Source organism: Ascaphus truei, chromosome 2 (assembly GCF_040206685.1).
Source record: "Ascaphus truei isolate aAscTru1 chromosome 2, aAscTru1.hap1, whole genome shotgun sequence".
NCBI classification, from domain to species: Eukaryota; Metazoa; Chordata; class Amphibia; order Anura; family Ascaphidae; genus Ascaphus; species Ascaphus truei.
Genome location: NC_134484.1, coordinates 270,404,962 through 270,418,170, shown reverse-complemented (window position 1 = coordinate 270,418,170; position 13,209 = coordinate 270,404,962). Strand labels below are relative to the sequence as shown.

The following is a 13,209-nucleotide window of genomic DNA, read 5'->3' as shown; positions in this document are numbered from 1 at the left end:
ATAGAATACCGGGCACAGAAAAGCACGTTCTAGAAGCCATCATTGTCCATGCTGATTACAATGGACAAGTTCATAGCTAACCTAGGTGCAACAAGAGGAGTCCGCAATGCGTTGCTGAACCCTGTAGCACCTAGGGAGGGGGGGGGGTCAAAAGGGACAACTAATGTAACGTGGTGTACCTGTTATTACACAATCTTCTATGTGCAGAATTATATAATTATTGAAAGATCCCAGAATCAAAGTTTTAAGTCTTGTGTCCCCAAGTTGGATAGGTCCAGCCAGGACTGCAGTAACAATTGTTTGGGTGGGAGTGCTGTACATACAAAATCAGTAATATATATCACTATAATGTAAAAAGATATAAGCCCAGAGGGGCCCCAGCTCCCCATGTTACAGCCACATAGAAACCAGTCTTTAGTTTTTCCAGGCATTCAGTCACTATCAGGACAATTACGCTGTCATGAGTTATACTTGAATTGAAACGTTACACAGACGCTGTGCCTTGTTACTCCTGTGTAAGGGCTCGCTCAGACAACGCTGAAGTAGCATGCTTGCGTTCGCGCCTCCTCCGCACGCTCCTGCAGCCCAGCGATCTCTGCCCAAACTGCAGGAGTTGGGTCACGGCGCTTGGAGGCTGTGGTGGGGGGCGTAACGCATATGTCACAAAGCTGGTTCGCCTTTATTGGCTGAACCAGCTCACGTCACGCGACAGTAGCAACAAATTTCAATTTTGGTTGTGGCGGCAAAATGTCGCAGCGACATCGCTGCACTTTGCCGCCGTTGGAGTTTTCAGTTTGAAAACTCCCACCGAACAACCAGAAATTGCGACGGACTTGCGCGCGCTTACGTCACAACGCGGCCTGTCTGAGCGAGGCCTTACAAAGTACAGTATTTCTGACGCGCTTCCCTAATCCCCTATATTTTGTTTCACCCAAGTACACACCCTTGTTATATGAATACTAATGTGAAAAATAACTATCTGGTAGACAGCAGATATAAAACAATGTAGAATGGGGACAGAAAGATCTTAGTAACTAGACGCACACTAACATACCAACACATTCATTTATTATAACAAATGAACATACTCAGAAAATACATTGACGCTAGGCAAACATGATGCATCTTGATAAAGGTCTCTGTTGAGGACTGAAACATGAATCACTATTAAATACTTCATCACTTCAAGAAGACCTGTGAATGCACATTATTTTCCTATGCTTGCACTTTTCATTCTAACTCTCATTGGTACACCCAGGTAACTTTGACAAGATTACCCCAAATGCCCTCTCTTCATTACAATGTATATACAGTATATCCTACTGCGAAATGTACAGCTTGTGGGATGTGCAAGGAGACAGACTAGTCAATCAGAAAACAACAGTTCCTTGTTTCTGACAAGCAGTTTGCATACACATGTACTGCGTCCCATTGGTCTCCTCCTCTTCCTCCTTGTGCTGCAGCCTGCAGCTCGCATAGAAATGTGTCCTTTCCTGTCACCTCAGCCTGCACACTTTACTAGTATATTATCCTTTTATCCACCAGTAACAAAGCAGAGCGTATGCTGCAGTGAACATGCACACATCCTTTTAGATCTGGGATTTTAGTGAAGGTCAGTTATCTTTCTTTTTCTGCCTTTGTCAGATAGTACTTACAGTAGAAGTTCTTTGCACCACGTTAAATAAGGTACAGAACACAGCATGTACATTCAAAGGACACAAGTGAGGTTTGAGGGTTTTATATAATATTTCAGGGGGAAAGTAAATGCTTTTAAGAATAAGACTTGAATTATGAAAGGATTTAGACTGACTTCAACTGAATGAGACTCAGAAAACCAGTGAGAGAGGGAACAATTGTATAATATCTATTTATCTTTACATACAGTATGTCTATAGGTGTAAGCGAACTAGTGACAGTGGCATGCATTATGACACGTTTTGTGAAAGTGATTTGGTGCGCTTTAAATAAAAATCAGACAAGCATAAGTATTTTTTTAATATAATATTGTCATTACCGAGAATCCCTGTGCATGCAATGTCTTGTATATAATGTATACCCTGTTCATTTATGTAACTGTATTTGTAACCATATATTATTTGTCTTAACTCTATGCCCAGGACATACTTGAAAACGAGAGGGAACTCTCAATGTATTACTTCCTGGTAAAACATTTTATAAATAAATAAATAGCAGTGGAAGCCCTGTTTACAGAGCGATAATGGGGAAGGACAGGGTTGCAGACTTGCAAACGTGCCCACAAGTGGTATTTTTATTTGCTAATTTATATTGAAAACTTTTACGGTTTCTACAGTTGCCAATGCAGTGGTGGGGGGAGAGGGTTATACTTTTGTGATTAGACCTTTCAACCTAAATTGTCAATAAAAATTGTAAAGCAATTATGTTATAAGGAGAAGGAGCGGCTCAGTGAGTAAAAACACTGACTGGCAAGGAGTTTGAGCAGGAGAGCCTGGTTCAATACCCGGTGTTGGCTCTTTGTGACCCTGGGCAAGTCACTTTATCTCCCTGTGCCCCAGGCACCATAAACATAGATAGTAAGCTCAACAGGGCAGGGACCTGTGCCTGCAAAATGTCTCTGTAAAGTGCTATGTAAAACTAGCAGCGCTATACAAGAACATGCTAAAAAGAAAAAAAATTCAAACAAGCCAGTAAAAAATATGACAATACAGAGCATTCCCTGTTTTTGTGAAGTAAGGAACGGATAAGGCAGTGAAATTTATTCACAACAACTTTTCCTGTCATGCAGCATGATATGTCATGATATGTCTGCAAGCATCTGACAATCATGATATTCAGAAGACTTGTTGAAAAGAAAAACATATATTTTTCAAGGGATAATACAGGTATAACAACCACCAAGGATCAATATGAGCGAGATTGGGGGTTTCTGGACCAAGAATAGGGCATTTAAATTATTTTTTAAAAATTTTTATCAGGGAAACTCCACTAAAGTTTATTAAACTGCTGATTAAAATTCAGTAAGACTTACTCCTAATTACCGAGATTCACAAAAAAATCAGAGTGGACATATCTGCTAGTAAATATAATTTGCACCTGTAGGTGATTTTGAATATTTCACATTTCACATTTTGAATATTTCTCCGTTTCGCCTCAGGACTTCCAACTCTTCCAGCCAGGGCATTATTGGCCAGTTATGCCCTGTTCTTCTGGGATTAGTTACTTAATGATAGGCTAAAGCTGTTAAATTCCGGGCATTATTGAAATCCCTGCTCTCTGATTGGATAATACCCAGAATTTTAACCAATCAGTAATGGGCCGGAATTTTTGGCACCCTGCAAAGTTTTTCAGCCAATCAGCTTTCAGTTCTCATTCATGTAGAATGAGATCAGCTCTCAGACAGGGGAGGTGATTGGACAGGGGCAGCAGCAAGGCACTGACTCCACCCCCACCCTGCCTGCAGAGAGCTCCGCACAGGAAAGTGAGGGGAAAGGTTTGTGTGTCGGTTGTGTGTTTTGTGGGTGCAAAGGGGGCCCCGCAGAGTGTTTTGGTGTGTGTGTCTTCTGTTGGTGTGTGTTTTGTGGGTGTAGAGGGGGCAGTAGAGTCAGTTTTGTTGGTCTGTGTCTGCGGTGTGTGTAGAGGGGGGCTGCAGTGTGTGTGTCTTCAGTGTGTGTTTTGTGGGTGGAGGAGGGTTGCAGAATGTTTTGTTGCTGTGTGTGTGATGTGTGGGTTTACATGGGGGCTGCAGTGGTTGTAGAGAGGCGACTGCTTGTGTGTTTTGTGGATCTAGAGGTGGCAGAGTCTGTTTTGTTGGTTTGTGTGTGTCTTCAGTGTGTGTTGTGTGAGTGTGTGTCTGCAGTGTGTGGGCTTATAGGGGGGTGGTGCAGAGGGCAGACTGCAGGTGTGTGTTTTGTGGATGTAGAGGGGGCAACAGTCTGTTTTGTTGGTGTGTGTGTCTGCAGTGTGTTTGTGGGTGTAGAGGGGGCTGCTGTGTGTGTGTTTTGTGTCTGGGTGTACAGGGTGGAGGAGGTCTGCAGAGTGTTTCATGGGTTTACTGGGGGCTACAGTGTGTTTTGTGGGTGTAGAGGAGGGGGGGGGCTGCAGAGTGTGTTTGTGTATATAGATGGGCTGCAGTGTGTGTATATACAGGCATACCCCGCATTAACGTACGCAATGGGACCGGAGCATGTATGTAAAGCGAAAATGTACTTAAAGTGAAGCACTGCCTTTTATCCACTTATCGATGCATGTACGATACTGCAATCGTCATAAACGTGCATAACTGCTGTAAATAACGCATGTATAACAGGCTCTATAGTCTCCCCGCTTGCACACAGCTTCGGTACAGGTAGGGAGCCGGTATTGCTGTTCAGGATGTGCTGACAGGCGCATGCGTGAGCTGCCGTTTGCCTATTGAGTGAGATGTAGTTACTCGCGAGTGTACTTAAAGTGAGTGTCCTTAAAACGGTGTATGCCTGTACACAGCCCCAGGGCTGTGTATGTACAATTTCCTTTTAATAAACTTGCAGTAAAAGCAAAAGAATGTAGATGATCAAGCTGATAAATCAATATGACTACAAAGGGGTCTATATTTTTTATGAAAAATGTAAAAATAAATAAATAAGTCAACATTTACCCTATAATAATAATAATCCCATCAGAGCAGGGCATTATTGGCCAGTAATGCCCTGTTCTTCGGGGATTATTACTTAAATATCTCTGATATTCCAGATCATTCAATGAAAGCGGAATGCACAATATACACTATAGCGCTTTTGGCACCCCATTTTTCTATAAGACATCTCGTTCTCTAATTCTATGAAGCGCGGTCTGAGCAGACGAGGAACGGAAAAAGAGACTCCTTTTCCGTTCGCGTCATCGGTGTCATTGCGATCATATGATTCCGCCCCAGGAGTAATCAGGTGACCGTAGTGTACCGAAGGGGTGCTGGCACTCTTGTGCCACGGTCCCTCCGGCACTCCAAGGATTAAAAATCGAAACTTTGGCAATGGGATGTACTGCTTCTGCTTTGCTACAATGCCGTTTGCCTATTGAGTGAGATGTAGTTACTCGCGAGTGTACTTAAAGTGAGTGTCCTTAAAACAGTGTATGCCTGTACACAGCCCCAGGGCTGTGTATGTACAATTTCCTTTTAATAAACTTGCAGTAAAAGCAAAAGAATGTAGATGATCAAGCTGATAAATCAATATGACTACAAAGGGGTCTATATTTTTTATGAAAAATGTAAAAAATAAATAAATAAGCCAACATTTACCCTATAATAATAATAATCCCATCAGAGCAGGGCATTATTGGCCAGTAATGCCCTGTTCTTCGGGGATTATTACTTAAATATCTCTGATATTCCAGATCATTCAATGAAAGCGGAATGCACAATATACACTATAGCGCGTTTGGCACCCCATTTTTCTATAAGACATCTCGTTCTCTAATTCTATGAAGCGCGGTCTGAGCAGACGAGGAACGGAAAAAGAGACTCCTTTTCCGTTCGCGTCATCGGTGTCATTGCGATCATATGATTCCGCCCCAGGAGTAATCAGGTGACCGTAGTGTACCGAAGGGGTGCTGGCACTCTTGTGCCACGGTCCCTCCGGCACTCCAAGGATTAAAAATCGAAACTTTGGCAATGGGATGTACTGCTTCTGCTTTGCTACAATGCAGCTTTAAATCAGAATAAAGGAGGTTCCCGAGTGGAGAGAAAACAGAGCACAGCATATGCTAAAAAGTCTGGGGCTAAGCGAAGGTGATAATAAAATTATTTTTTATTGGAGGTGAACAACATGGAGGAGTATGGATATACCTCTAATGCGTTTCGCGCTACGATAGCGCATTGTCAAAGAGTATTCTCTAGACCAGCGGTGCGCAAACTGTAGGGCGCGACCCCCAGGGGGGGCGCGACACTGCCGACGGGGGGCGCGGGGTTTACAGAGGCCCCGCGCGCTTCCCGAAGGCACTTAAATTAAGTGCCGGGGGAGCTGCAGGGCCTCTGTAAACCTAACTTACCGTGGCTCCGGCGGCTTCCTCCCTGTGTCGCCATGGCAACGCGGCGTCAAAATGACGCTGCGAGGTCATGTGACGTCACGTTGCTATGGCAACGTGACGTCATTACGCCGCAGCGCGGGTAAGTTGGGGTTGGGAGGGGGGCGCGGGAGTGAGGGGACAGCCGGCAGGGGGGCGCAGGGAAAAAAGTTTGCGCCCCCCTGCTCTAGACCTTCGCTTAGCCCCAGACTTTGTGGCATATGCTGTGCTCTGTTTTCTCTCCATTCGGGAACCTCCTCTGTTTACATTCCGACTGGATGCACGCACCAAAGGACGATACACACCAGCAACGACGGTATACACCAGCACCTTGAGTACAAACCCCTTTGTTTTCATGAAGATTGAAGTGACGAGAATTATACTCTAGGGTCATTGCCTACCAAAGGGGTATACCGAATCACCACTGTCTTAACACAACAGTTGTTGACTCTGGTATTACTCCACTCACTAGCATGATTTAACCCACCAATGAGTTGTTCTATCAAATCTATCAAGTTCAACTAACTGGTGTGCTACATACTGTATACCTGTCCTTTATCCATTTGAGACTTTCATTTATCTATGGTGATGTTATCCCTTACTCAGATGCACTGATGTTTGAGATCTCGTTTTTTCTCTATGGTTCACTTAAATCAAAATAAATGAAAAGCATTAAACGCATAAGAAGTTCTCAGAAGTGAGTTTATAGGAGACTGAATTGCTTATTAAGAATTTATATATGGTAGAAAATCATAATTTCCAATTCCTTATATAACTGTAAAATAATTTCCACAAGCCTATTCATCATTCAACACATTAAATGAGAAAGTCATATTCAAGCAATGCTTGAGCAGTATAGTAGAATTATAGGCACATTGTGCAGATTATTTAGTCTTTAAACATTTTCCAGACTTGAAAGTAGAAGCAGGTTTGAGATATGCATAGATTTACTTATTGCCTTTCAGTAAATCTCTAAGTCAAGGGAGTGCAAACTTTTTAAGCTGCACCCTCCTGCCGCGCCCCCACTCCTACCTTCTAGCGGCGTCAAATGTCGGAGCCGGTGATGTCACATGACCGTCACGTGGCGTTAAGTGTTACTGTTGCAGAGGCCTCACGCGATCCCCGGCATTTAATTTAAATGCCATGGGGAGGAGCGTGGGATCTCCCCAGCGCCCCCCTCCCCAGACATCTCCCGCCCCCCTGGGGGGCGCGCCCCCCAGTTTGCGCACCGCTGCTCTAGGTACATGGGTTTTTTTTTCTTACCGTGTGATAATGATCCAAGTTTGTCTTTCTTCGGATATTTTCTTATTGCAAAGTGGTTTACAGACCAGCAAGTGGGATTACAAAACCAAGACGGGATCATTATTATTATTTACATTTGACTGATTTAGTCAAAGTGTTACATTAAAAATCGTGTACAGAAAATAAAAATGCCACTTGTGAGCATATTGAACAAAGGAACATAGGGCACAATGGGTTTAGCAAATCAAACTCATTTATTGAGCCAACACGACGTTTCGACCATAATGGTCTTTATCAAGTGACAATGCCATTGTCACTTGATAAAGACCATTATGGTCGAAACGTCGTGTTGGCTCAATAAATGAGTTTGATTTGCTAAACCCGTTGTGCCCTATGTTCCTTTGTTCATCTGTTCAGGACTGATCGCAGGCTTTCGTGCAAACACTGGAGCACCGGTAACTGTATCATTATTTTCCTTTTTGAGGTGTGCAGCATTTCTCTTAAATTGCCTGGACTTGTGAGCATATTCACATACCTTGGACAGGTCTGCAGCCCAGTCTTTCCCCATTATCTCTTAATATACAATGCTACCACTGCCTCCAGGGATTCTGGGTAATGACATGCAAATGAGCACTCGCAGTGTGTCACTCTTTACTGCGTGTCCATTTAAACATGGATCCCTATAAGCAGTGTTCGACAATCCTATACATTTACTCGCCCGGGGCGGGTGGATTTAACCCCCGGGCGTGTAAATATTGGCCCAAGCAGCACGTGTGTTTTTTTTTAAAATTCCCCCGTTCGCGCTGAAATTTCCCTGCTCGCGCTAAAAAAAAAAAAAACAAAAAAAAAAACCTACCTGACTCCTGATTGGCGCGCGCTCCCAGGCTTTGTGGGCGCACGGCCAGGCTCTATATGAGCCCGCCCCCAACGAGCGGCCATTCTTTGTGCCTGGAGATCTGTTGGAGGGTGAGTACTCTCCATGCTGCGGCCCCTCTGCTCCTTCCCTGCGATCCCCCTGGTCCCCACATGGCTCCCTACTCCCCACCGCGGCAGCTCTCCTGTCCCCTGCTCCTGTCCCCTTCCCCTCCTCCTGTCCTCTCCTCCTGTCCCCTTCCCCTCCTCAGTCAGTGTCAGTCACCCCCCCACCCCCAGTCAGTGTCAGTCAACCCCCCACCCCCAGTCAGTGTCAGTCACCCCCCCCACCCCCTGTCAGTGTCAGTCACCCCCCCACCCCCAGTCAGTGTCAGTCACCCCCCCCACCCCCAGTCAGTGTCAGTCACCCCCCCCCACCCCCAGTCAGTGTCAGTCACCCCCCCCCACCCCCAGTCAGTGTCAGTCACCCCCCCACCCCCAGTCAGTGTCAGTCACCCCCCCACCCCCAGTCAGTGTCAGTCACTCACCCACCCACCCAGTCACCCCTGCCCCACCCAGCCACTCACCCAGCCTCTCTCTCTCTGTGTATCACCCACCCTCTGTGTGTGTCACCCACCGTTTCTCTCCTCTGTCTCCCCCACACTCTCTCTCCCCCCACACTCTCTCTCCCCCCACACTCTCTCTCTCCCCCCACACTCTTTCTCTCCCCCACACTCTCTTTCTCTCCCCCACACTCTCTCTCTCTCCCCCACACTCTCTCTCTCTCCCCCCCACACTCTCTCTCTCTCCCCCACACACTCTCTCTCTCCCCCACACTCTCTCTCTCTCCCCCACACTCTCTCTCTCTCCCCCACACTCTCTCTCTCTCCCCCACACTCTCTCTCTCTCCCCCACACTCTCTCTCTCTCCCCCACTCTCTCTCCCTCTCCCCCACACTCTCTCTCCCCCACACTCTGTCTCCCCCACACTCTGTCTCCCCCACACTCTCTCTCTCCCCCACACTCTCTCTCCCCCACACTCTCTCTCTCCCCCACACTCTCTCTCTCCCCCACACTCTCTCTCTCTCCCCACTCTCTCTCTCTCTCTCCCCACACTCTCTCCCCCACTCTCTCTCTCTCCCCCACTCTCTCTCCCCACACTCTCTCTCTCTCTCCCCACACTCTCTCTCTCTCTCCCCACACTCTCTCTCTCTCCCCACACTCTCTCTCTCTCTCCCCCCACTCTCTCTCTCTCCCCACTCTCTCTCTCTCTCCCCCCGCACTCTCTCTCTCCCCCCCACACTCTCTCTCCCCCACACTCTCTCTCTCTCCCCCACACTCTCTCTCTCTCCCCCACACTCTCTCTCTTTCTCTCCCCCACACTCTCTCTCTCTCCCCCACACTCTCTCTCCCTCTCCCCCACACTCTCTCTCCCCACACTCTCTCTCTCTCACCCACACTCTCTCTCTCTCCCCCACACTCTCTCTCCCCAGTCAGTGTCAGTCACCCCCCCCACCCCCAGTCAGTGTCAGTCACCCCCCCCCCACCCCCAGTCAGTGTCAGTCACCCCCCCCCACCCCCAGTCAGTGTCAGTCACCCCCCCACCCCCAGTCAGTGTCAGTCACCCCCCCACCCCCAGTCAGTGTCAGTCACTCACCCACCCACCCAGTCACCCCTGCCCCACCCAGCCACTCACCCAGCCTCTCTCTCTCTGTGTATCACCCACCCTCTGTGTGTGTCACCCACCGTTTCTCTCCTCTGTCTCCCCCACACTCTCTCTCCCCCCACACTCTCTCTCCCCCCACACTCTCTCTCTCCCCCCACACTCTTTCTCTCCCCCACACTCTCTTTCTCTCCCCCACACTCTCTTTCTCTCCCCCACACTCTCTCTCTCTCCCCCACACTCTCTCTCTCTCCCCCCCACACTCTCTCTCTCTCCCCCACACACTCTCTCTCTCCCCCACACTCTCTCTCTCTCCCCCACACTCTCTCTCTCTCCCCCACACTCTCTCTCCCCCACACTCTCTCTCTCTCCCCCACACTCTCTCTCTCTCCCCCACTCTCTCTCCCTCTCCCCCACACTCTCTCTCCCCCACACTCTGTCTCCCCCACACTCTGTCTCCCCCACACTCTCTCTCTCCCCCACACTCTCTCTCCCCCACACTCTCTCTCTCCCCCACACTCTCTCTCTCCCCCACACTCTCTCTCTCTCCCCACTCTCTCTCTCTCTCTCCCCACACTCTCTCCCCCACTCTCTCTCTCTCCCCCACTCTCTCTCCCCACACTCTCTCTCTCTCTCCCCACACTCTCTCTCTCTCTCCCCACACTCTCTCTCTCTCCCCACACTCTCTCTCTCTCCCCCCACTCTCTCTCTCTCCCCACTCTCTCTCTCTCTCCCCCCGCACTCTCTCTCTCCCCCCCACACTCTCTCTCTCTCCCCCACACTCTCTCTCTCTCCCCCACACTCTCTCTCTCTCCCCCACACTCTCTCTCTTTCTCTCCCCCACACTCTCTCTCTCTCCCCCACACTCTCTCTCCCTCTCCCCCACACTCTCTCTCCCCCACACTCTCTCTCTCTCACCCACACTCTCTCTCTCTCCCCACTCTCTCTCTCTCTCCCCACTCTCTCTCTCCCCACTCTCTCTCTCTCTCTCTCTCTCTCTCTCTCTCTCTTTCTTTCTCTCTCTCTCTCCCACACTCTCTCTCTCTCCCCCACACTCTCTCTCTCCCCCACACTCTCTCTCTCCCCCACACTCTCTCTCTCTCTCCCCTACACTCTCTCTCTCCCCACACTCTCTCTCTCCCCCCACACTCTCTCTCTCTCCCCACACTCTCTCTCCCCTACACTCTCAGTCAGTCACCCCCCCAGTCAGTAACCCCCCCCTGTCAGTCACCCCCCAGTCAGTGTCAGTCACCCCCCACCCCCAGTCAGTGTATCTCTCCCCTACACTCTCTCTTTCTCTCCCCCACACTCTCTCTCTCTGTCACTCACACTCTGGATCTGGATCTCTTATTTACCCTATATACAGTATCTTAACTGCCCTATACTACACCGAAATCTTAACTACCCTATACTGCTTTCTTCCAGATCTGGCTCAAGCTTCACACGGAAGACATCGGAACCCCCCCTAACCCAGAAGACAGGTAGGGAACACCTCCCCAATGTATAACATTGCGGGAATGAGCGTACCTGGACATTGAGGGACTGCGGATCAGGTAAGATCCCAGGTGGGATTGCTGCTTTAGATATTGTGAAGCGGGGGCATCCACACTCTCTCTCCCCACACTCTCTCTCTCTCCCCACAATCTCTCTCTCTCCCCACACTCTCTCTCTCTCCCCACACTCTCTCTCTCTCCCCACACTCTCTCTCTCTCTCCCCACACTCTCTCTCTCTCTCTCTCTCTCTCTCCCCACTCTCTCTCTCTCTCTCTCTCCCCACTCTCTCTCCCCACACTCTCTCTCTCTCCCCCACACTCTCTCTCTCTCCCCCACTCTCTCTCTCTCTCTCTCCCCCACACTCTCTCTCTCTCCCCCACACTCTCTCTCTCTCTCTCCCCCACACTCTCTCTCCCTCTCTCCCCCACACTCTCTCTCCCCCACACTCTCTCACCCACACTCTCTCTCTCCCCACTCTCTCTCTCTCTCCCCCACACTCTCTCTCCCCCACACTCTCTCTCCCCCACACTCTCTCTCCCCCACACTCTCTCTCTCTCCCCCACACTCTCTCTCCCCCACACTCTCTCTCTCCCCCACTCTCTCTCTCTCTCTCCCCTACACTCTCTCTCTCTCTCTCCCCACACACTCTCTCTCCCCCCACACTTTCTCTCTCTCCCCACACTCTCTCTCTCCCCTACACTCTCTCTCTCTCCCCTACACTCTCTCTCTCCTACACTCTCTCTTTCTCTCCCCCACACTCTCTCTCTCTGTCACTCACACTCTGGATCTGGATCTCTTATTTACCCTATATATCTTAACTGCCCTATACTACACTGAAATCTTAACTACCCTATACTGCTTTCTTCCAGATCTGGCTCAAGCTTCACACGGAAGACATCAGAACCCCCCCCCTAACCCAGAAGACAGGTAGGGAACACCTCCCCAATGTATAACATTGCGGGAATGAGCGTACCTGGACATTGAGGGACTGCGGATCAGATAAGATCCCAGGTGGGATTGCTGCTTTAGATATTGTGAAGTGGGGGCATCCAGACACTGGTTAAGGGGTTCAGGAAACTAGTCATTCACACCTGGCTTTTAATTCTAGATCCGACATTTACACACACACATGTAACAAGGACTAATTGTAGTATAATGTAATACAATAAATACATTTGTCAAAAACGAATGTTGTTCTGACTAGGAATTTATTAAATGTATTTTATTTATATATTTTATTTTAAAGCGGGGTTGGGGGCGGGACTAGGGGCGGGGTTGGGGGCGGGACTAGGGGCGGGGTTGGGGGCGGGACTAGGTGGCGAGTAGATTTTTTGGTTGGGCGAGTAGATTTTTGGGTGATTTGTCGAACACTGCCTATAAGCCTGGATTAAAGGAGTGCATGGCCAGTAAACCTACTCACAGACAGCTCTTTCCACCTTTTAGGTGTCATCTGTGCAATGTTGGTTGCTAGCTATGCAACGTGAAACTGGTGGTGTGTATAACCGGACATTAAAAAAGTTATGGGGGGTAAAACAAAGTAACAAAAACCCTCTATCGTACAGTGTACAGCAAATAAAAACACCACTTGTAGATAGATTCACATATCTCGGACAGATCTGCCACCCTGTCTTTCCACAGTATCGCTTATCACAGGGGCGCTCAAACTTTTTTCTTTGCACCCCCTGCCTGCTTTCCCCTCATGCTTTCACCCCCCCTCCCCTTACCTTTTCTCCGACATCGGTGGCATTGCTTTGCCATTTGACTCAGCGGCGTCATGGTGACGCGCCGCCGGAGACGAGGTAATGGATATATAGAGGCTCGCGCGCTCCACCGACATTTAATTTAAATGTTGTGTGGAAAAGAACAGTTTGCGCACCCCGGGTTTAGCATACAATGCTTCCACTGCAGCCAGCGATTCTTGGTAATCGTGTAACATTATGCTAA

General features: G+C 48.6%; 1 protein-coding gene across 2 annotated transcripts in view; it reads left to right on the top strand.

The window, feature by feature from the left end:
- The first annotated feature begins 1,444 nt into the window (after positions 1 to 1,444).
- ATPSCKMT (ATP synthase c subunit lysine N-methyltransferase) overlaps positions 1,445 to 13,209 on the top strand; it is a 105,178-nt gene continuing 93,413 nt past the window's right edge. For both annotated transcript variants that reach the window (XM_075586207.1, XM_075586205.1), the window contains exon 1: positions 1,445 to 1,612. The gene's annotated coding sequence lies outside the window, so the exon portion shown is untranslated. The remainder of the gene's footprint in view (positions 1,613 to 13,209) is intronic.